Source organism: Myotis yumanensis, unplaced genomic scaffold (assembly GCF_028538775.1).
Source record: "Myotis yumanensis isolate MYYU_CA2020_CCGP unplaced genomic scaffold, mMyoYum1.0.hap1 SCAF_18, whole genome shotgun sequence".
NCBI lineage: Eukaryota > Metazoa > Chordata > Mammalia > Chiroptera > Vespertilionidae > Myotis > Myotis yumanensis.
In genome coordinates this window covers 20,934,762-20,960,358 of record NW_027223769.1, presented here as the reverse complement: position 1 = coordinate 20,960,358, position 25,597 = coordinate 20,934,762, and the positions used below count along the sequence as shown (strand labels likewise).

Below are 25,597 nucleotides of genomic sequence, written 5' to 3'. Positions count from 1 at the left end.
CAGGACTTTGAGCTTCATCCTGAGAAAAATGGGAGCGTCATCAGGGACTTAATCCTGAGCAGTTAATGCGGCTGCAATGGAGGAAGAATTAATTGAAAGGAAGACAAGAATCGAGACTAAGCAATCCCTCCGAGCCTACTGCCCTGGTTTCTGCACGAGAAAAGGGCAATGGAGATTAGGCAACGGCAGTAAAGATGGAATAAAGCACATGAATTAGGAAAAAGAAGACTGTAGACTTACAAGGGTTTAATTATTGGGTTTGGGTAGTTAAGGAAAGTACTCAGATCTCTTTGGTAGGCAACTGGATAGATGAACGATGAAAAGAGCCTTTGATTTCATTTCTGTCACCCACTCTGCTGACTTCCTATAGACAACTCCTTCAGCCCACCAAAGCTATACTGTCCAATACAGCTGCTACTAGCCACATGTGGCTATTTATGTTTAAATTAACACAATTTAAAGAAAATTAAAAGTGCAGTTTCTTAGCTACACTAGCCACATTCCAAGTGCATGTTGCTAGCGGCTGCCACGTTGAACCGAGCAGAAAGTTATATTGGCTGCACCATGCTCCCATTCTTCCATCAACTTTAGTAAGTTGCCCATGGTCCCACACATTTATATTTTGTTTTCCTTTTGAAATTAAAAGATGTCAAGCCACTTCTAAAGATCGGAATTTCAATCTACTTACACGCAGAAATTCAATGTCATGGCATACATGCACTTGGAAGAGAAGGGAGGCAGGATTGGAAACCAACCCTTCATGATTCCTCAGTCTTAGATAAAACTAAAAGGGGCTTGCTGCAAACAGGCTGGAGCCTCCTAATGTCAAATAACAAGTCATTATGGTGATTATGAGGGTGTTTCGGATAAAGTACCAATAGCCAGGGGGAGGGGGAGGAGTCAACAGTAAGGTTCTATTGATCTCCCTTTTAATACCTGCAAAGACCCTATGAACAACCTATAGTCTGCTGGGGTTAGAGGGAAAGCAAGGTATAGGGGGGATAAATGGTGATGGATGGAGACTTGAGTTGGGGTGGTGAACACACAATACAGTGTACAGATGATGCGTTGTGGAATTGTGCACCCGAAACCTGTACAGTTTTGTTAACCAGGGTCATCCCAATAAACTCAACAAAAGGGAAAAAAATAATGGGAATGATAATATCTTAAAACAATAAAAAAAAACTACAACAACTATATTTGGTTTCAGGTTGAACAGAAAGAAAAGGTGTTATTTTCTTCATGCAGGTGGCAGGCAAGGGGCTCCAGGAGTTTACTTCAGATCAACAGAGAGGTCCCTTTCTAAGTTTCCCAGCGGCCTTGCCAAGGGGTCCATCTCTATCATGGGAGAAGGGGGCTTGGTGATTTGGACAAAGGTGCCTCAACTTTGAGAAATGTAACTCGTACCGCTATTAACTAAGAAAACAGTTCCATTGACCACCTGTGCTCACAGAAACTTCCATCACAGAAAAACAGTGCCTCCCACATAGAGGATACTCAGTCATCATACAGGAAGTTGTACAAAAACAATGAGAACCACTGAATCAAAATTTTCACCACATACTATGTGCCGGGCACAACTGGTAATCTTATGGGCAAGGAAAGGTCAAGTGGTATCACCTTGCTCCTCTGTTCAAAACTCTTGGTCAGCTCCGGTCCAGGTCAGAGTGAAAGTCAAAGTATTTGTCATGGTCTCCATGGCGTTGTCATGTTTATTTCATGACTTGCATGATCTGAACTCGGGCATTCTTCATTGACTTCACTTCCTAATGGTCATCCTTCACTAAATGAGCACCTGCTAGACTGGCCTGACGGCTGTTCTTCAAGATGTTTAAGTATAATGCTCCTGTGTAGGGCCTTTATAAGTTCTGTTTATTCTGCCCAGAACACTCACCCACACCTGCCTCACACCCTCATTTCCTTCCTGCTCATGGGTCTATTTCAGTAAGACCTTCCCTGACGCCCTCCCACCTCATCACTCCCCATGCTCACCTCCCTGCTTTACATTCCTTCATAATACTTTACCTGCTGATGATTGCACATGTATTTGCTTATGGTCCATTTTCTCCCACTACAGTGTAAGCTCTAGGGGAGCGCTCACTTCAGTTTGTGCACTGCTGTCTTCCCAGTGCCTGGTCCTTTCCTGGCATAGACTGGGCATGAAAATTACTTGTTGCATCAGTATTTCTGTCCTTGTTGAACCCTCGTTGGCAAATCCCTCTGCATTAAGTACTAAAATCATATCTTTTTGATATAATAATAGCAATGCATTTCATTTACTATTAAGTTTAATCAGGCATTAAGTCAAAGAATAAGTGTGAACTATTCAATCCTTTGCTATACTGACATGATGAGTGGGCTGGCATGGAAACGTTCAGGCAGCATGGAGAGCTCACAGTGTCTAAAAGACTAGGTGTCATTAAAGAATGCGGACAAAAAGGAGTCACGTGCTAACCTGACTAGCTCAGGGAAGGCCTGCAAACTCAGAGGACATTTAGATGGCCACTATACATATAAAAAGATGTTCAACATCACCAATCATTATGTAAATGCAAATTAAAATCATAATAAAATATTACCTCACACCTGTCAGAATGGCTATCATCAATAAATCAACAAACAATGAGTGTTAGTGAGGATTTGGAGAAAAAAATAATCCTCATGTACTTTTGGTGGGACTATGGAAAATAGTATGGAGCAGGGGTCCTCAAACTACGGCCCACATGTGGCCCGCCGAAAACATTTATCCGGCCCGCCAGGTGTTTTTGCTGCCGCTGCCTGTCCTGCTTAGCAGCCGACTCGTCCCGGGCCCGCAGTGCGCATGTGTGGAATGTATGAGGGACAGTGAACTGGCCCCCTGTTTAAAAAGTTTGAGGACCTCTGGGGAGGGTCCTCAAATGCCCAGCAACTATGGGTGTATATCCAAAGAAATCCAAAACATTTATTTGAAAAGATATATGCATCCCCATGTTCATTGCAGCATTATTTACAATTGCTTAGATATGGAAGCAACCTAAGTGTCTACTGAAAGACATTTGGATAATGATGATGTGGTACATATATACAATGGAATAGTACACAGCCGTAATAAAGAACGAAATCTTGTCACGTGTGACAACATGGATAGACCTAGAGAGTATTATGATAAGTGTAATAAGTCAGATAGAGAAAGACAATATGATTTCACTGTTATGTAGAATCTAAGGACGAAAATAAATGAATAAATGAAACAGAAACAAACTCATAGATATAGAGAACAAATGAATAGGGATAAATAAATGGTTTCCAGATGTGAGGTGATTTGAAGGAGAGATGAAAAAGGTGAATGGGTTAAGGAGTATAAACTGCCAATTCTAACAACAGTGTAGGGATATAAAGTATAGCACACAGAATATAGTCAGTGATATTGTAATAACTACCCATGGTGACAGATGGACACTAGACTTATGGGACCGATCACTTTGTAAGGTCATGAATGTGTGACCACTATGTTTTACGCCTAAAACTAATATAATCTTGTACATCAACTGTAATTTAAAAATATATAAAAATAAAACTAAAAGGGTCCCAGTGACCATCTGGTCACCATGGAAGTGAAAATAATTGTCCAGAGGATGGCGTGGCTTGTAGGAGGTCATGGAGTGGCCAAGCTCTGCCTAGAACCCAATGTGCAACCCTCCCAAGTCAGTTGCTAATTCAGCACAGTCTCTACCGCACCATGGATTTAATGCAAGGCTGCCTGGGGGTGTGCAGTTCACCCCAAACGGGGAGCCAGGCAGGTTTGAGTCAGCAGGGGCTCGGCAGTTTGCACCGACATCACGCACAGCCCAGTGGACAGTTTTCAAAACCCCGAGCTGCCATAAAATCCAGCCTGAAAAAAACACCTCCAATGGGCCGGGCCCGTTATGGTCCAGTGGCCTCTAATATGACTCTCACTCCAGGTCCATTCTCCCTTCCAGCGTCCTCTGACACTGACGAATGTCCTGGCTATGAACCCTGCATGTAGCCCAATGGGATTGTTGCTGCTGAGATATTTGACTCACGTTAACAGGGCTCCGCATGATTAATGATAATTTTGTTTGTTTTCTTTCAAGACCATCAACTTTGTTATAAAAATTTGCGCCCCCCCAGAAACCATTAAACTTGATACCACTGTACATGAATATACAACCTTAGCAGTCATGTGGGTGGAGTGGGGGTGGGGAGGCACTGATTTTGCTGCCAAGAGATTTTTGAACATAACTTCACAACTAGGTTCCTGCACTTAGGCGTTTGTTTATAAACTATTCATTGCTTTGTACGTGGAGATAGCCCAGAGTCACAGAATAGATAAGAAGTTAGTTAAGCCTAGTTTTAAATACTGATCATAGATTTCAGGTTGTTTAACTTCTCTGAAATTCAGTAATCTCATTTAAAAATTGAGAATACAAAAGCTTTTTTTTTGCGTGGCCGATGAGAGAATTAGATATTTGTTCAATACTAGCGCATAGAGAAATATTAGTTATCAGTGTTATTTTTGAGAAGCAAGTTTTGGAAGGAAGCAAACATGACATAGGCATTAGAAATTTGTGTCAAAAGGAATCAAACATATTTTGTAATATCCTAATAAACAGAAAGGAGGACAAAAAAAGATCTACCAGAGATTAAGTACATCTGATTTACCTTAGGAATAAGAATAAAATAGCTTTCCTGTTTAACAAATGGTAAGAAGTAACAAATACTGGCAAGAATGTGGAGTAAAGGGAACCCTTGTGCACAATTGGTGGGAATGTAAATTGGTGCAGCCATTACAGAAGATAGTAGGAACATCCCTCAAAAAATTAAAAATAGAACTACCACATGATCCAGCATAAATATCACTTCTGGGTAGTTAGTCTAAGAAAATGAAAACACTACTTTGAAAAGGTGTATGCACCCCCATGTTCACTGCACCAATAGTTACATTAGCCAAGATATGGAAACAACCTAAGTATTCATCAATGGAAGATGTGATACGCATACACAATGGAGTATTATTCAGCCATAAAGAGAAGGAAATCTTGCCATATGCAAAAACATGGATGGACCATGAGGGCATTATGCTAAGTGAACTAAGTCAGATGGAGAAGATAAATATTGTATAATCTCACTTATAAGTGGAATCTAAAAAGAAAAAGAAAGAAAAAAAAAACCAAAAAGCCAACTCAGAGATACAGAGAACAGATTGGTACTGCATATTTGAAAGTTGCTGAGAGGGTAAATCTTAAAAGTCCTCATCACAAGAAAAAAAACGTTTTAACTATGCGTGGTGGTGGATGTCAACCAGACTTATCGTGATGATCATTTCACAGTCATTTAATCATTATGCTGCATACCTGAAACTAATACAATGCTATGTGTTAATTCTACCTCAATTTGAAAGAAATAAAAATTGCACTGCTAACAAAACATTCCCACCCAAAATGTAACTTACAAGAAATTTTTCAAGAAAAATGTAACATAAAAATTAACATAAAAAATTTAACACTTAACATAAAAAGCAGGCAGTTCTTAAGGCTTTTGAAATTCTTGGACCTGTCAATAAAAACTTAATTGATTGATATTAACATAGATTTCCACATTTATTCCCCAAACTGCAATCTTTTAGCAACATCATTTCATAAAATACAAAACAGGATATTTTGTCACCAATAGGTGACAAAGAATAGGCACACACACCCAGATATATATATGTATGCATGCATGTATATGTATATATGTGTAACTATGTACAGGTATACACACATATGTTTAACAAACAAATGCAAATTTATTTCTTATTCTTCTCTTTTCATTGAAAACCAATCTGCACAGGTGTATTTGTCTTTGAGGAATCCTATATAATAAAAGGCTAATATGCAAATCAACTGAATGGCAAATGACTGGTCAATATGACACACACTGACCACCAGGGCGCAGACACTCAATGCAGGAGCTGCCCCTTAGTGGTCAGTGCGCTCCCACAGGGGGAGCGCTGCTCAGCCAGAAGCCAGGCTCACAGCTGGCGAGCACAGTAGTGGTGGTGGGAGTCTCTCCTGCCCCCGTGGCCGTGCTAAGGATGTCCGACTGACGGCTTAGGCCTGCTTCCCATGGGGGAGCAGGCCTAAGCCGTCAGTTGGACATCCCCTGAGGGCTCCTGGACTGCGAGAGGGTGCAGGCCCGGCTGAGGGACCCCCCACTCCCGAGTGCATGAGTTTTGTGCACCGGGCCTCTAGTTAATAAAATAATAGAGATCTCTGGCTTATGGATCCAAACACACAGATGTGAGGACACCACCTTTGCAGAGCTGAGGAAGCATGCTTTGGAACCTCTGGGTAGCCTGAGATGATTATCACTGCACAGGCCACACACCATGATAGACTACAACTCATCAAGTCCGGGATGGTCCTGTAGCAACTGCTTTTTAAAAAATATATATATTTTATTGATTTTTTACAGAGAGGAAGGGAGAGGGATAGAGAGTTAGAAACATCGATGAGAGAGAAACTTCGGTCAGCTGCCTCCTGCACACCCCCCACTGGGGATGTGCCCGCAACCAAGGTACATGCCCTTGATTGGAATCGAACCTGGGACCCTTCAGTCCGCAGGCTGATGCTCTATCCACTGAGCCAAACCAGTTAGGGCAGCAACTGCTTTTATAAGCTCCATGGGTGAACCACTGCAGCTCTCCTCACACTTGGGTGTGCAGCAAAGCAGCAAGGTAACAAGATCATCTGCACCTAAGTTACAACCCACGTTCCCTCCATGTCCGGGCTCTCAACATACAGAAAATCATAGGCACAGGAAGCTGTTTGCCTGTGGCTGGTGAGAATATGGACCATCTTCCCTATCAGCCTCGCTTCACCACAATCTTATTACAGGCCCAAGTAGGTCTGAGGAAAGAGAGACTGAGCCACAGTGCCAAAGGAGACCTCAGGAGAAACTAGAAACCATACCTACATCTTCTTTCCAACTGGATTATCAGTTGGTAAATGTGTGTTGAGATGGAGGGAGAAGGCGGGGAGGGAGAGTGCTTGGTAGAGAGGAGGCCTAACTGCTCTGAAAGCGCACTAGGTCCCTGGGGTCTGGCCCTGCCCACCGCTGCAGCCGCACCAAGGACCCTGCTCCTCCAGCTGCCCATCCGGTGTGGCCCCTCCATGGTGGCCTCCCTGGTTCCTCCAGCCATGCCACACTTCCTCCTCCTCCTAAGGACTGAGCCATTCCCTCTACCCAGCAGGTTCATGAGGTTTCCTCTTCCCATCACTTCTCAGCTTAATCACAGTTTCCTTCACAGCAGCCTCCTCTGCACCCCCCTCCACCAAGCATGCCTTCCTTGCTCCGCGTCCCTTTCTTCGGAAGCACTTACCGAAGCTATAATTGCATGTTTCCGTGATTCCTTAATGGACAGATCTGCTCCCACAAGATTATAAGCTATAAATCCCACAAGGGCAGGAACATACCTTTTAAAAAACAATCATTCCATCGCTTGCACCTAACCAAAGGCCCTGACATCGAGAATGAAGTGAAAAAAAATTAATAAAAGAATGGAATGGACAATAGCAAACAGGACTCTGGAGAAACCTAAATTGAAAAAAGCCTCTGGGCAGTCTTAGATCCACTCTAGGGAAATGTGATGGATGGCTACTACTCTAACCACTGCCACAGTTACTACAAGTACCAGTGTTAGGAGTAGTAGTTTCCAATGCTTACAAAGCACTTCCCACTGGGAGCCGGGCGGAGTGCCAAGCTGCTTCATCTCATTGCGTTCTCGAGTAGGAAAAACACGATTAATATTTCCTAGATGAGGAAACCGAGACTCAGCAGAAGTGAAGCCACTTGCCCAGGGCCACCCAGCTGGTGTGGGAACGTGGGAACACCAGGGCGTTCGCTAACCATTTGGCTACCAAGCTGGAGCTCTAGACACAGCCATCTGTCTGTAACTCCCCACCGCCCTCTGCCAAGTCGTACATTGAATCAAAGACTTCTTAATCTCTAGACATTCCAATTGGGTAAATAAAGCTATTGCCACTTGACTGCAAGGGAAGTCAAGAGGTTAATCGACTTACTGTGTTTGCCATAAAGGGAAATTTGAAATATCAGCAGAAAAAAAAATCAATATGGCTTCAAACTGCTGCAAATTAAAAACAGATCACAGCCTTTTTTTTTTTTACAAAAATATGACTACATTTCAGCATAAAGTCATTTAAAAATAACTATTTCCAGACACCATATGGGTTATGTACCAGTTTCACATGATTAGTATAATTTCTGAAGGAAGTTGTTATCAGAACCACAAGGTTGAAAAATCATTTTAGACCAAAACCGCAGGAAATATTCAAAGGTAAAAATCTTAATGGAAAAACAAATGCTGAAGGTAAGGCGATTGGTCAAGAGGAAACCTGCAAAGAGTAAGCTCCAAATTCCGGCACACAGGGGAAATATAGGTTCCAGGAAGACTTATGAGAAACAGGGATTGGTTTATTCTGTAAACCCAAATCACAAACCAGGTGGATTCCAAAAACATTATTATTTTCAGAGAGTTCGCATTCAACAATATCCCAGTTTTGTCCACTAAACATGTGCCAATCAAATTATTCCAGATCTGATGCTATTATTACCACAAGTACAGCAAAGAGTAAAAATTAGTTTTAGAATCTGTTTTAGATGTGGGAAAGAAGAAAAACCAACCATATAGAAAAGAGGAACTTTGCACATTTATTTATTCCCTTATGAGTGAAATTTATAGAAAAAAGGGGCAGGATCCTAATTTTTCCAATTTTCTTAAGTACAAATATAAGAGGATGTCAGACTTCCCAACTGCTGTGGCTATTATGTTAATACATCACGTTAAGTTTTTCTTTGCTGTAATAGGTTTCATCACCATTACCCAGCAGATATTAGATTAAAAATGCATAATTATCCCTGGCTGGTGTGGCTCAGCTGGTTGGGCGTGGTCCCCTGCACCAGGAGGTTGCTTCTTCTGTTTTTATTTTTGTTGTGTTTGTTTTTTTCAGTCTCCTTAGAGACCATCAAATATTGCCAGTGCCGACTCTATTTCAAGTCGTCACGGCGGGGTATTGGGAAAAGTTTTCAATTAGCAATAATCGCACCTTGGATACATCATTGGCTACAATACTTCCACTGAGCAAAGCTTGGAGGTTGCTGGTGTGATTCCCAGTCAAGGGCACATGCCTGGGTAGCGGGCTCGATCCCAGGTAGAGGGCATGCAGGAGGCAGCTGATCAATGTTGTGCTCTCACATTTATGTTTCTCTCTCCATCTTCCTCTTTCTCTCTAAAAAGCAATACACTTCTTTTTTAAAAAGCATAATGAACTCCATTCTGTTAACAAGCTTAATAGATCCATATTGACTAGATACATAGACCTTGTAGAATTTCGAGTCATTAGCATATTGATATTAATCTATTCCAGTGGTTCCCAAACTTATTTGGCCTACCGCCCCCTTTCCAGAAAAAAATATTACTCAGCCCCTGGAAATTAATTTTTAAAAAATTTTAATAGCAGTTACTCATCACCCCCAAATGCACCTGTGGCCATCACCACCCCCTTGGATCGCTGCAGCGCCTACCAGGGGGCGGTAGCGCCCACTTTGGGAATCACTGATCTATTCCAAGGAACTGGGTAAACCTGCCACTATCGAGAGCCTGAGAAGATAATGAGGTTTATGAAAAGGGATCCCCAGGAAATTCTGATCGTTAAGGCAGAGGTGGTTTCACTCTGGTAACTGAGAGCTTTGCTTTGTCCACCCAGAGCTTTGTACAAAAATGTTGACTCAGTCGCCCACATTAAACATGGAAAGACTTCACAGACTGTCCAGGTGTATGGCTTGTCTGGGAAACTCAGAGAAGCTGGTGGCACTATCTCATTCCTGAGAAACTGGACGTGACAACAAGCTGGAGGGCCCCTCCTTAGATGGGGACCCTGCCCTGCACGCCACCGACCCCTCTGTGCCCTCTCACATGCATCAAGATTGTTTGACTTCCTCACGTGTCCTGCCTGGCCTCAGGACTTGAGCTTGGGACACCTGATAAAAAGAACGATAAAGGTAAGAAACAAGAAGCAGCAGCCAAAAGTATAGCAAGAGACCAGGAGATGGTGTAACAATCACATATTCCAAGGACGTGCAGGGCTTCCAGAAGGCCATGATCAAAATGGTCAAATACTTCTAACAGGCAACCTAAGGGATGACACCAATGTGCCCGCTTCAGCGAAAAGGAGACATGGTAACTTTGGTCACAACAGTTTTAAGGCATTGATCTAGACCTCGGCTTCTTAGCATCTGCACTATTGATATTGCTTAACGTCTGCACTACTGATATTGATCTTTGTGGTGTTGGGCTGTCCTGTGTGTTACAGGATATTCAGTAGCCTGTCTGGCCTTGACCCACTAGATACTAGTAGCTCGGCCCCCACTCCTAGATGTGACAACCAAAAATGTCTCTAAACATTGCCAAATGTTCCCTGGGGTCAAAATCGCCCATGGTCGAGAACCGCTGTTCTAGGTAGAAAACTAACAGAAATGGGTTAAGAAGTGAAAATCCAAGAACTGTATAAAGGGAGGATTTAAAATCTGTAGAATCCAGAAGTTAGGTTTGGTGAGGAAGAGGTCATAGAATGACAGTTGGGGGAGATGCTGAGTCCAGCAGCCCCCCTCATCTGCGGGGCATACGCTTCAAGCCCCTCAGTGGAAGCCTGAAACTGCAAATAGTGCCGATTTCTATATGTTTCCTATTCATACGGGCCTATGATGAAGTTGAATTCATAAATGAGACACAGTAAGAGAAATAAGGGCTGCTTACACACGAGCCCTGATAACTGACCACTGACTGACCAACGAGAGGGTAGCCTCTACAGCAGTGATGGCGAACCTTTTGAGCTCGGCGTGTCAGCATTTTGAAAAACTCTAACTTAACTCTGGTGCCGTGTCACATATAGAAATTTTTTGATATTTGCAACCATAGTAAAACAAAGACTTATATTTTCGATATTTATTTTACATATTTAAATGCCATTTAACAAAGAAAAAACCAAAACAATGAGTTCACGTGTCACCTCTGACACACGTGTCATAGGTTCGCCATCATTGCTCTACAGCGTGGAGACACTGGATAAGGGATGATTAGCATCCTGAGAGGACAGAGAAAAGTCATCATGCTACTCAGAATGGCACACAATTTCAAATGAACGAATTGTTTATTTCTGGAATTTTCCATTGTGAGAACTGCAGTCAACTGTGGGTAATTTAACCATGGATAAGGGGGGACTACTTGTGTACAAAAAGATAGTTTATTCATTTATATCCATAAAAACAGAGATGACATGAGCCTGTACAGTGGTCATCAACATGCCCGGCCTTTTTTCTTTGGGGCCGGAAGCCACACCTCTTGGTGGGAAAATGCCTTACCTCACTGTCACGCCATGTGGTTCAGGTGTGAGGTGGACCTACCACTAGCCTTTTGAGGCTGTGCCACTTCACCTGGGTTTAGGGATGAGCCCATCCCAACCCACCTCAACCCGGCCGATGAGGGCCAGCCTGTGCACTTAGCTGGATCTCCTGGGAAAAGGCTGTCTTTAGTCTGAGATTGTTCAACTGCAAGCAAGGCAACCAGGACTGCTTGTGGTCATCCCTGCCCTCATGCAGGGAGGCCTGAGGAAGCCGACACAGAGGGAAGCAGGCCCAGGCATCGGATAGAGACCCGGGCCTGCTGACCTCACTTAGCACCTACATCCTGCAGAGCCCAAACCAGACATTCCTTTTCCCCTTAAACCAGGTGAGTCAATCTTTTCATTCTTGAAATAAAAGCTAGAGCCTAGAGGAATTCCGAAGTTTTTATTTTATTTTCTCCCTAAAAGAAGATAAAACTAAGTGATGTTGGTTGTGTTTTCTTGGTCAGAGACTCTACTACTTGCTGGTGTTACGATGCTGGGATGTTGCTCAGTTTCTCTGACCTTCGGTGGCTTGAGTCATGAAATGGAGAAGATAAAATTATATACTTCATATAGCTGCCTTGGGCTGCAAGTAAGATTATGCTGCCACGCACAAATTATAGTGGCTGGCTTATAACAAGCACAATACATAACACATGTCAATAATTACTGTTCAGTATGCAATCATGACTTGATTATCTCCACAATAAACTACCCAAAATAAGAAGCGCCCATGTCTCTACTACTACTACTACTACTACTACTACTACTACTAATTAGTGATAATTACAACTACAACTGTAATAAGCCCCCCAAATTCTGTCCCTTATACAAATTAATTACAGATAACTTTGCTATCTACAATTTATAATCCTACATGGATCTATCTTTAAGAAGATAGTGGCTTTTATGAATACCTGGCCAGGCATCTCTCTCTTTAAAACAAGTACCAAGACTTTCTAGTACCAAGAAGTATATGGTGGCAACTAGTTAGAGTGAATTAATGTCCACAGCAGATTTCTCGAATAAGTTAATAACATTTAAAATGGAACCTCTGACCCTGCACAGTGGAAAGTCCACCTCTGACCCGGGACCTCATAGAAGCTCTGCGGTGCTTATATCACATATCCTTCAGGAACCCTGGCTTCAACCCAACCACCATGGACAGTTCAGGGTGAGCTCAGACTTATAGCCAGATGACCACATCCCACCTCAAGCCCGCGCTATGTCTCCTAGCATGTCTGCCTCATGGCTTTCTTCTATGCCGCCCACTCAGCCTCCAGCCCAGCATTGAGGATGGAGTGAGTTACAACCCCCCTGGGGTAATCCTCAACCAGTGGAGCATGGGGCTCAGTGAAGGTCACCCTCCAGGGAGAGTTCTAGGAGACATCTGTGTGCTTCTCAAGAGATCTTGGCAGACCTGAGCTCACTGTGGCCCCAAAGAATCCTCCAGAAAGCACCCCAATACTGTTGAATCCTGTTGTTTTTCTTTCCTTATCATGTTCTCCCTGCCCTCTCACTTCTGGGATCATCTTTCCAATAAAATATCCCAAATCAGAAGCACCCAAATCCTTGTCTCAGGTTTTACTTTGGGAAAAAACAAATTTAGACAAGAGTTGAGGCCCAATGATCCAAGATAATCACAGCAAACATGTTTACTGTGGACCAGGTGCCCTTTCCAGAACTTTCCCTGAATTAATTCATCAGTCCTTTGAAGTAAGTCATATTTTGCACCCTGCTTGAGATATGTGGGAACTGAGGTCCAGGGACCTTAAGTCACCTTCCACCAGATGGTGGAACTGGGATTTGAACCTGGTCTGGCTCCAGAGCCTTAATCACCGTTATACGGCCCTCGTCAGACACTAGACTTCATGAGCTCTGTCTCCTTCTGAACAGTGGGAAAAGCTCGGAGACAGAAGAACTTCAGTTATACAGTGATATAGTCAAGCGCTTAAGTTTCCTGTTACAGCACAAAATATGACCCACTACTGTCTTCCACCCAGAGCAGACCCTTCTACTGGGAGATGCCCCACTTCTGATCATTCTTGTCCTCTTCCTGGAGGCAACTCCAGAACCCAGCAGTGTTCCTTATCCTCACAGTCCTGGGACATCCTTCTAAACAGAGATTCCCACAGAGAGGTCTCCTGCAAAGCCTGGAGCGTGGCCTGGGAGACTCGGGCAGGAGAAGTGGGAAGGAGCCCACCATTGAGTGCTGCTGAGGTTACTAATGGGAACCGGAACCCAGAGAGTCCCATTTTAAGCCCCAGATTTAAGTAGCATATAAACAACTTTAAAAATCAACCAAAGTTGGAGAATGTTTATGTGCCTTCTCTTCCTTTTTACTATACAAACTTGCATTTGATCAACATGGATAATTAATCTAAAGACTAACAGTAGAAAATACATTTTTATAAAACAAAGGAAAATTGGATTAGCATTTGTTGCTCCCCCCCGAAAAAAAAACTCCCACAAAGCTTTAACTTTCCAGTTCTTATTTTTACAAAAGTATCCTAACTTAAGAGATGCCTGGCTCAAGACCAAGAACTCTGGCCATGGTTGAATGCCCTGAATTCTTTACCCCAGCATCTGGCTTCCCTGTGGGAAATGCCCCACAATGTCATAAAAATACAATCTCTATCAAATACACATGAAGCAATTACTGGGCAATCACATAGTGGTACAGCATTAATAATTATTACTTTTATAATCATCACTATAAATCATAACAAAGAAAGCTAATATGTGAACTTCTTATTATGTGCCAAGCATGGTTTAAAACCTTCTGCATGCATTAACTCAATTTCATGTTCATTAGAAATATGAGACACATAATAACAATGTCAATTTTATAGTTAAGACAACTGATGCACAAAGAGGTTAAGTCACTTGCCCACTATCATATAGAAAAGATGAAAATACAGGAATTTATGATAGGAGGGTGTTGGTACCTTTAAGAGGTGGAATGATGTAAGTCAAGAGAGACTGTATCCCTGGGCTAAGATTTGATATTACTGGAAATAATAATGCAAGCATACATTGAGCATGCTTTCTTTGAGTCACTTCATTCAATCCACATAATGATATTTGGATGTAGGGAAGATTTTATCCATATTTGGGGGACAGTGTGAAGAAATGAAGGCTTAAGCAAGTTTAGCAATGTAACACGCTATCAAGTGTCAGAGGTAGGATTTGAACTTAGGATTGTCTATGTTTAGAGCCTGTGCTTTCATCCCAGTATATTCCACTGCAGTACGACATATGAGGCTGGGAAAGGGAGGGCGGGGTGGGAGATCTTTGGGATCCATATGATCAAAAGTCAACAATTTCCTTGCTTCTGAATATCCAGGTCCCTCTGCCTGGAATACAGCCTGTTGCCGAGTTAGGTCCTTTGAACAACATCTAAATGATCTTCATGTTGTACAGAACCACAACTGGAGTCATTCATGTCATCCAAAATATTTATCAAGAGTACTTGTATATGTTCGATCTTGTGAGGGAAATCAGAGTCCTGCCTCACAGTTCTTACGGCCTAGTGGGAGAGATCAACAATACTCAAAGAATCACACAATTAAGTGTACAATTATGAATGGAGACAAGTACTTTAAAAGGCAGAGACATGGTGCTGTGAACGTGTAACCAAAGGGACTTGAATGGATCCAGTGGGGAGAGGGCTTTCCTCAGGGTGGAACAGAGACCCGAGGACAACTGGAGTTACATGGGGCAAGCTTTCATCAGGGAACGACATCTGAAAGTCTTCCACTGCTGGTTCTTGTAAATCAAAGGCCTCGGTCTTTAAGAATCCAGTGTCCATTTGCAGAGGAGGAGTAGGAGGAGGAGGGAGTAGAGAAGAAAAAAAGCTATAAATGAATGAATCAGGAGCTTGAATTGAGTTCTGCATTCCTGTTGTAACATCATAAAACTCCATGAGGCAATGAATGCCTGTGACCAGAGAAGAGAGATAAGAAAGTAGATTTTGAGGATAACTTCTCAAGGTTACAAAATATTATGTTTGACAGAAAATGGATTTTAAGTGTGAACCTCAATGCTACCCTACCATATTATCACATGGACCCAAGGTTTCTTTATAAGTAAATACCTGAACCAATGACAGTAGTATAATAAGAAAATAAGAAATAAAATCACTGAAAACTGCCTGTAAACTCCATAGGTAAATATTTTTTTAAATTAACATGAAAAACAATAGCAAACATGACTTGATTCTCAAATACATGGTAGATGGGACTTTTAATAATGCGAAAGTTCTTTGTTTGCTTATCCTGTTTGTATAATGAAAGGCTATATATTCTCAAAGCCCAGTCCAGGTCATTCTATCCATGTACTTTTCTAATGTGTTTCTGACACAGTCCACTCTGTGATTCTTTGCATCTATTGTGACTGATTCTGTGCCGGGATATGAGACTGCAAAGATTATGATCTGGTCTCTTTCCCCAAGGAGTTATCTATCTTGTGGGGATGATAGCCAAACCGACAGGTCATTGCAATACAGCATAATGACAAAGGGAAGCCCGAGAGCACAAAGAATGAGTCCTTAACTCAGTGCGGGAGCATCAGAGAAGATTTCTTTGGTGAAAAGGATATTTGAACAAAATCTTAACAAGGCCAGTACTTCCAGAAAACAATGTTTTTAGCGCTGCTGTTAATCACCTTAGCCACTGGTGAGGAAAATAATTCCAAGTGATCTTGGGCAGATTGGCTGTGACTAAAAGTGGTATTGATGTGCGGACAGGGGGAATGCAAAGGAGAGAGGAAATTTAAGACTTTGTCTTGAAGCAGCATCTGGCCACCCCTGTGCGGTCTGTCGGATCAGGGAGAGAAAATCTGGATGCCTCGGAAGTGTGTTGACAGCAAAGTGAACCTAAATTCAGGTCCAGACATCCCAAAATGTCCATCCTGAAAATCAAACTCAGACAAGGAAATTTTTTTCAATATCTTGAGCACCTCTCCAACCCACTTGGGAAAACCTCTTGCAATGTCCAATTAATTCAGTTCACAACACCTCTCTGATATTCCATTTCTGCTTCTGCAAAATGGTGATCATAACGAACTCCTAGCAGGTGTTTCTAGTAAGACATAGCTGAATAACAAAGTGAAGCACTCAGAACATACTTTAAAAGGAAGAAAACATTGTTATCATCAATCGAAAGGTAGTACAACAGAACGCTCAAAATATTATGCCCTGGACCAAGAAAGACATTTTTAAATCTTAACATATGTGGAAGGAATTCTGAAAGGGGATGAAGACTTCCATTACCTTCTTAAGTACAACTTCATAAAAAACAAGATGGCGCTACATGAAAAATGATGAGTCCTCTTGGTCAATACCTGTGTGTTTTGTCTCTCAGTCCCTCACAGTGCCAACCAAAGCACAGGTGTGCAATGGAAGTCTGTTTCTTTTCTATAGAGTCCTTAATAGAAAATTAAACTGAAACTATCTTATAGTAGATCATCCTTGATGACAACTAGATAAGCTTTATAAGATTTCCACCCCCACAGACCAAAACACATCTGTTAATAAGATATTACATGACTATCTAGACATTGCAAAGAGACAGAAATGTCAGCATAATTTTCTGCTGAGTCAACAAACTAGGAAGACAGAAACCGTGTCAGGCTACCAAAATATCCAGGACTTGAAGTTCCAACATCCTACAGAGGAGAGAAGTACAAAGAAGTGAATCCAAATAGTCTGAAATGCTTATCTCTTTGAGGAATGTTCTACTTAATAAATGGTGCTGATTCAGAGAAGCTGAGCAGAGAGTGACAAGCCAAAGTTTGAGGGGGCCAAACCATGGTGTTGGCAGTTTCATGGGGAGATAAAAAGTAAATGGGGTTCAGCAACCACCAAGGAAGAAGAAGATTGGTAAGGACCTGCAGTCTCCCCTTGAGCCCGCCTGAAGCAGTGCAGCACAGGTATAATGGCCAATGGGAAGTGGACGAGACTACAAAAGCTGAAGTTTCACCCTCAAAACATTGATTGGATTAAATGGATCTACCTGGCAGATTCTACCCTTACCTGACTACCTCAGAAGCTAAAGGAATCCCTATAACTTTTCATACATAAAGCTCACCATGTAATTAAAATCACAAGGCATAATAATAAACGGGACCAAAGTGGGGATGAACCCCAGAAACTAGACAGAGTGGCTCAGGTGAAGCTGATATTAATGTCACTGGCCACGTTAAAGTAACCATGGTTAGCACGCCCAGGAAAAGAAATTGCAGGTGAGAAAAATGTCACTCGAAAAGCAAAATTTATTTCAAAAGTCAAGTTTTAGAATGGGAGTGATAATCATTGAAATTAAGAACTCAGATGATTTCACAAAAATTCAGACTCAGTTAAAGGGAGGATTAGTGTTTTGGAAAACAGGTCAGTGGAAAGCGCATAATGTACATGCTCTGGGTAGTTTAAAAATATATGTGTGGTACATGTGCCATTGAAGTCTCAAAAGAGGAGATGAAACAACATGAAGCAGATGAAATATGATGGCCAAGAATTTTCCAAAACTAAAAATGACTTCCGGTCACACATCTAGGAAGCACTGAAAATTTCAAGAAGCCCTAGCTGGTTTGGCTCAGTGGATAGAGCATCAGCCTGTGGACTGAAGGGTCCTGGGTTCGATTCCAGTCAAGGGCATGTACCTCAGTTGCAGGCTTGATACCAGCTCTAGTTGGGGTGCATGTGGGAGGCAACCGATCAATATGTCTCTCACATCGATGTTTCTCTCTGTGTGTCTCTCCCTCTCCTTTCCACTCTCTCTCTCTGAAAATCAATGAAAAAATATCCTTGGGTGAAGATTAACAAAACAAAGCAAAACAAAACAAACTTCAAGAAGTTTAAATAAAAGAGAGCATACCTCTGGCACCTGTATCAGTGATAGAACTCATTATCTCTATATATAAAAGCCTAAACGACCGCTAAGACCGAATGACCAGAATGACCGACTGACACAGACCTTGCTGCTGGGGCCCTGACAACCCCGAATCTGGTTCACCTGCACCCTGGACCCATAGAGGAGGAAGGAGGGAGCCTGATTCCTCATGGAATTGGCCATTGGTTAGCTTGCTGTTGGGGCCCTGACAGCCTTGAATCTGGTTCACCTGCACCCTGGACCTGCACCCCGGACCCAGGCAGGAGGGAGGAGGGAGCCCAATTCCTTGCAGAATCGGCCATTGGTTAGCTTGCTGCTGGGGCCAACCTCCCACGGTCCCTCCCCTTGGCTGGCTAGCCCCCACAATACCCCTGATTGGGGGGCTGGCTGCCCCCACCCCATTGGTCCCAATCACCGGCCAGGCAGAGGGACCCCACCTGTGCACGAATTCGTGCACCGGGTCCCTAGTAATGATAATATTTGAGGAACTGAGAGAAGGTAGCCAGGGACTTCTGGGGGCTGATAACATTCTATATTCTAATTGAATTAGCAGTTCCATGAGTGTGGCCACTTTGCAAAAATTGATTGAGCGTTATACTCATTATCTGGGCATCTATTTATATTTATGCGAGTCCAATGAACGTTTTAGAGCAGAAAGTGAAACATTCTTTAAAGGAGAGAAGTGCTATGCAGGATTTCAGAAGCACCTTGTAAACGGAGTGGCCACGTTTTAGTCAAAAGCTAGACTAAAGCTACATCGCCTGGAGCCCTGTCCCACCGAAACAGACGGTGCAGAAAGCAGAGATAAGGAACTGCATTAGAGTCAAAAGTAGCATTTAACAGCGGAGAGGAACAAAAAACTGTTCACCTAAGCTGATATGACAGGATAAACAGTATCACAGACGTTCTGCTCTCAGTAGCTGACTCAACAGGCCAGGCTGACAGATTTACAATGGAGAACTGAATCCTCAGATCAAAAACCATGTGCTGTGTTTGGGGCTGATGACCTACAGTGTACACTGAACCCCTTAAATCAACAGGTTTATGGCATTTACGGCGGAGCCCTCTGACAGGGCTGCTTCATCAAACAAGCCCCGGCTTGAATCTGAGCTCAGCTAAAAGCTGGGCTATCAAAGGCAGGCGTTTGCTGACATGGGAGGGGAAGTGCTCCCTTTCTGTTCAAATACTCACTGGGAACCTTTCTCGTGCTTTCGGGAGGGGGGGGGGGGGGGGGGGGAAGGGAGAGGGAGAAAAAAAATGGCACAAATGTATAGAGACCTACATAATCTTTAAGACCCATCAGTGCGAGAGAGGAGACATTTACTTGGGGTCTCCACAGCTCCTGCGAATGTTGCCCCAGCACAACCCTGCGTGTTTGTCTGGGTTGGATCTAAGTGGTCCACACAATACCACCTTCTTGAGGGACAATTACATAAACCACATTACACAGCCATTAAATATGGATGCTCTATAATAGTGTCTCTAACTATTTTGGCTAAAAGCCATGTCTAAGAAAATTAGCATACATGTTATAACATGGCTCAGTGGGCACGCACATTGAAAAATCTCATTCAGTGCTCTTCCGAGACAATAACCGGAGGAGTCTAGCCTAGTGTACTTAATGCTACCTGTAATATTTCTCTTTTTGCTAATGGTCATCAGAACTGATTAAATTGACTCATGACGCACTAGTTGGTTGCAACCCAAATTCTGAAACAAAAATTCTCTATAACGAATCAGATTTTTTCCCCCAAGTGTGATGAGCATGCGCATTATTGAAAGTGCCGATTCTGAGGGTCTCAATCCCAGAGACGATGACTCTTTAGATCTGGGGTGGGGCCTAGGAATGGGACCATTTATCAGGCACTCCAACAATGCCTGTGCAGGAAGACCGAGGTGACAGCGTGACACATGTGTCTCTAATCGCATCCCTTCGCCTTCAGATGTGGAAATTGAGGCCCAGAGAAGGGAAAGGATTAGCCATAAGGGTCTAGGGCAGTGGTCGGCAAACTCATTAGTCAACAGATCCAAATATCAACAGTACAACGATTGAAATTTCTTTTGAGAGCCAAATTTTTTAAACTTAAACTATATAGGTAGGTACATTGTTATCAACTTAATTAGGGTACTCCTAAGGCTTAGGAAAAGCCACACTCAAGGGGCCAAAGAGCCGCATGTGGCTCGCGAGCCGCAGTTTGCCGACCACTGGCTAGGGCAAGCATGTCAAACCAAAGTCTAACCTGGGCCAAATAAACAAGGCATGTGGCCCGAAGGCCGTGAGTTTGACATGCTTAGTCTAGGAGCTAGAACCAAGTCTCTTGGCTCGCCGACCATCTCAGCAGGCATCCAATAACCTTTCCCCCTTCTTTTAAGTTCTGTTGGAAAAGTGAACATAAAATTGAGCTTAAGCAAAAACGAATAACATTAGAAATTAGCTAGACCCAAACCCAGGACTGAGCACAGGTAACTGAGAACACCTTCTTCCTTCCACTGAACATGGCAACAGAATGTCTTCACCATGGTGAACCTTTCTAGCATCTTCCTTTTCAACTTCAAACCGCACAGTGTGGCCAACAAGATAATATTCTGGCCTTTCAGCTACTTCCTACTTACCCAGCAGTTTTGGAAGAACTTCACATCATTTCAAACTCATTGATGTGTTTGAAATTTTTTTTTTCTAACAAAGTGCCAATGAGACGTAAGTATCCACCGCCTGCCTGTTTTTGGCGAGGAGCTGGAGAGGAGGGCAGCAGCAACGATTTATTGTGATGGTAGGAGCTCACTGGACATTTGAGGCTCCTGCAATACACCGCCCACCCCAGGGCATTCGTACTTGCTGCCTGTCCAGGGCCGTTCCTCCCCAGCAAGGCCACATGACTGGCTCCTTTATGGCCTTGGGTCTCTGCTTAGTTTTCAACTCATCAGTGAGGCCTTTCCTGACCACCCAGTGGGAAGAGCAAATACCCCCTCTCCCCAGGCTTCTGCCCCACCAGCCCTTCCCGTCTCCCTCCCGGCCCTTTATAGCATGCTGACCTTCTGACAGATTATGTATTCGCTTGTGTGTTTGTTGTCCGATTTCCTCCCGGCCTGAGGGCAGGGACTTTTTCTCTTTACTCGCTGCTGGATCTCAGTATCCAGAACACATCCTAGCAGACAGAAGGCACCAAAAATTACATGGTAAATGGCCAAGAGATAGGTGCTTGCTCTCTCCAAGGCATGGGTGATGCGTTCTGCATGAAGGGTGTGAGACTCACCACAAGCATAAGAGACAGGTGATCTTATCCATGTTACTGATGAGGACAATGAGAAGCGCAGGAGCACAGATTTCAGGTTGCTCAGGGTTTCTCAGCTCAGGAGATGAAGAGCTGTAACTCACACCGTCGGTCTGATGCTAATGGCCCTCGCCAGGGCCCCCAGGCTAGACTGTTCCCTTGACACTACCTGGGTGGCACGCTATACATATTTACTGAGTGTATTACTTTGGACAAATTTTCAATATTTAAAATATTATTTGAATGTGTATGCAGAATTCTGCATGCAGAATTCTCAATGCAAAACTCTTTGCATTAAGCATGAATTCATGGATGGTCTATATGGGAGGTGTAATAAAGTTGGGTAGTGTGTAAGGAAGTATCTGGGATGGTGTGGTCTTTCTTCTCCCTCAGAAAAGTGGTAAATGGTATTAAAAGGAATTATAAAAAAATATTATTTGATTACATTCATATACAATCAATGTGAAATTACATGTGTGTATACATTTATATTTGAATATATGTATGAAGACAGTAGGTAAACAAGTCAGCATCAGGCACTATGACAGGTCCTTAAGCTACAAGGAAAAAAAAATTAAAGGCAGAGTGCATGGCCTCATGACACTTGCTGTCTAGCTCAAGAGTCAGACCTTAATGAAACAACCACATTACCAACTATAAAAGCACAACTAGAGTTATGAGAACAAAAGACACACCAACTTCTCCAAAGGAAGGTGAAAAGACCCTGCAATGGTTGTTTTATTAAATCCCTGCGGGGTGCCCAGGTAGCTGGTTGAGCATTCAGGTGTGCCTGTGAGTGCATTTCTGGATGAACATCTGAGCCGGTGCACAGAGTAAAGCAGACCGCCCTCCTCAGTGTGGGTGGGCTCATCTACTTGTTGAAGGTCTGGATGAACGAAAAGTCGGAGTAAGGGTGCCTTTGGTCTCTCCGCCTGTCACTAGGTAGGACCTCGGTCATCTACTGCCTTCTGACTCTGCCTGGACCTTCCACCACGGGCGCTCCTGAGCCTCCAGTCACTAACTGCAGGTCCAGGGACTTCTCAGCCTCCAGAATGCACGAGTCAATTCCTTATACTTAGTTACATATATGCAATGTTATAATATGTAATATATCAATGTTATATATTAATAAAGTATTCTATAATAATTATATATTAATATGACATCTATAATACACACCTCATTCTGTTTCTCTAGAGAACCTTCCCGCTGAGCCCACCACCACACATAGAAAGAGGAAGGGGGTGCACCTGACAAGGGGGTGCGCTGTTTCGCTGGGCCAAGAATGTCTCCTTTCTTTTTGTGAATCAAGGCCACCTGCTCCTCACTTCATATCTTTTCGAAGGAACCCTCTTCTTTTCTGGCCCAAGAAAGTCAGACTCAGCAAAGGGCTGTAACATTAGAGTTAAAGCCAGGCAGCTGGAACTCCCCAGCAAGGGCAGACCCACTGCAGGGGAGGCGTGGGAAACCCCAGTCAGCATTGCCACCAGCCAGGAAAATGGGCCCAGACACCATTGCAGAAATACAATGCGTTAAGTACATATTCTAATATGTTAAGTGTCATCCTGTCAGATACGATCTATTTTTAAATGTTCACTGATTTAGATTATTTTTGCCACTGAACCCCTCCATTATCAAAAGAATTTTATAATAGTGTGACTTTAGCTTTTAACGTCCTGAGCATGAATGCTTTTAAGACTATAATTCTGCTTTGCTTTTGCAATCTGGTAATTAGTTAACTAGGAAACATTATAAAAACAAACCAGAGACGTGAGACTTAATAAAGTTTCTTTCTTTTTTTTAGAAAAGTGAAAGTTAACTAGCAGGATCTGACCAAATATAATTAGAAGAAAATCCATGTGAAAATTCTGAAAATTTTCAAGACATACTCTCTTTCACCTTCAAGAGAAATATTCCATTTAGCATTCTTATTTTAAATCTGAGCTTCACTAGCAGAATTGTGCAATTACTATGTAACTGTATAAATGGGATGCCTCCAAACAAAAATATCAAACTATCCCATGCAGAAAGTATTCAAAAGCAAACTAAAGATGCTGTGAAAGTTCTGTTTGGAAGACACGCAGTTTCAGCAAACTAGTCAATAAGTGAATCCTTCCTGCCTGTTTGCTTTCGCTGTACGTGTGAGGGAACTTCAGGATAGGAGATGTAGAGACCTATACTGTCCAGTAACTGTAACTGTAAAATCATACTGGATTATGTAAGATAAAAGTACCTCATTAATAATTTTGTGTGGATTATATTTTGAAATAATATTTTCAACATATTGGATTAAATAAAATATAAAGCTGATTCTTGAACAAAGCGAGGATTAGGGGCGCTGATCCACCACTCAGTCGAAAATCCACGTGAATTTCACCTGTCTTTTTCCTCGCCTTTTAAAATGATTACTAGAAAAATGTAAACTACATATGCTAGCTTGTGTTATATTCTACCAGACACCACTGTGCCAGAGCAAAGAGGAGATGGAATTCCATGCATCATAAAAAGAAAATAGAGGATTTTTATGGGGGGGGGGGGGGGGGAGAGACATTTTTTAAATGTTGTCATTACTTAAAAATAAAAATCCACTGCACACTAAAATTAGATTCATTAAAATAAACATCTTCAAAGACACAACTGAACAGCATATGAAAGCTGAGCGATGTCATCCATCAATAAGCATTCTTGGTTTACAACACTGGCCCACATGTCATTGTCCAAACAAATCAAAGAAGTCAATTAAAAGTGGTTACGGCGTGTGAAGTCATCCCCTAAGCCAACCATGGCATCTCCCTCTCCTTCCGACTGCGCTCTGACAGGCATATAATGTGCTCGCTGGTATTTGCTGCTTTAAAGCCATCTGCAGTTATTGTTGGCAGACATGGTGAGGTGTGTAATAACAAGACAATTGACAGACAGAGTAGTGAATCAACAAGACAGATAATGTGTCCAAGATGCACTGGTAGGAACAAATATTGACGATGCTGGCTGCAGTAAGACTGCGGTGGGGCACTGCACCCAATAAATGTTGATTCACGACGTGTGCGGGCAAATTGCCTCTGTGTTTACCGGTCGGCTACTCTGTGCCAAGAGCCCTAACTGCATTATGCTTGCCTGTTTCCTCTGTGAGACTATGAGCACTTTCCATAACTTGTTCATCCCTCCCACAGTGAGGACTTGCATTTCAAAATGACAGAAACTCAAGTTAAACTAGATGAACAACAAAAAAGGGGGGGGCGGTATTGTTCATATGAATGAAAAGCCCAGAGTGCTTTAATTTCAGGCACAGCTGGACATCAAGGCTGGGATGGCCCTATTCTCAGGTGACAAGGTGGTTGCCAGCAACTCTGGACTTATATTCCATCCACTTCACTACCCCCGAGGGTGCCCCGGAATTTGATTTCATGGACTCTGATCCTGTTCCATGTTTATCCCTGAACCAATGACTGTCCTCGAGGGTATCTGATGTTCTCACGGGTCATTATGGAAAACATGTCACCTCTACTGAAATGTTAAGGGTTTGCGGTAGAAGTGGGGAAGGTAGGTGCCCAAGGAAAACTGCAATTTTTTTTTACCAAAAGACTAGGGAAACAGCTGCCGGCCAGACAAAAAAATTACAGGTGGCCTCTGCCATCTCTAAATCTCCACATCTAATATCCACATAAAAGATACCCAATTAATGCATTTTTTTTCAATAAATGAATGGATGCCTAAGAAATATCCAAATCATGATGTATTCCAAACATAGAAATGATGTGTCTGTTTCTAAATTACCAGCATGTTAATTACATACATTCATGGAACAAATGTTTAGTGAGTGCCTACTATTTGCCAGGGACCAATCTAGCCTCTGGGAGACAGCAGGGATGAAGCCCTGCCTGGCCCTCTCAGAGGCGAAGGTGGCATGTATACGATAATAGAAGTGAAGAGTATGAAGAAAAAGAGAGCAGGATGAGGGGTTGGGGAGTGACAGGTGGCAGGGAAGAACTTT

General features: G+C 42.8%; 1 protein-coding gene and 1 non-coding gene across 2 annotated transcripts in view; both read right to left on the bottom strand.

Annotated features, from left to right (window-relative positions):
- Window positions 1-25,597, bottom strand: part of ADAMTS18 (ADAM metallopeptidase with thrombospondin type 1 motif 18) — a 128,070-nt gene that overhangs the window by 84,057 nt on the left and 18,416 nt on the right. The gene's annotated exons all lie outside the window — the stretch shown is intronic.
- On the bottom strand, window positions 9,012-9,150 carry LOC138997475 (U4 spliceosomal RNA). Its single transcript, XR_011468941.1, has one exon. It is a non-coding gene; the product is annotated as a U4 spliceosomal RNA (small nuclear RNA).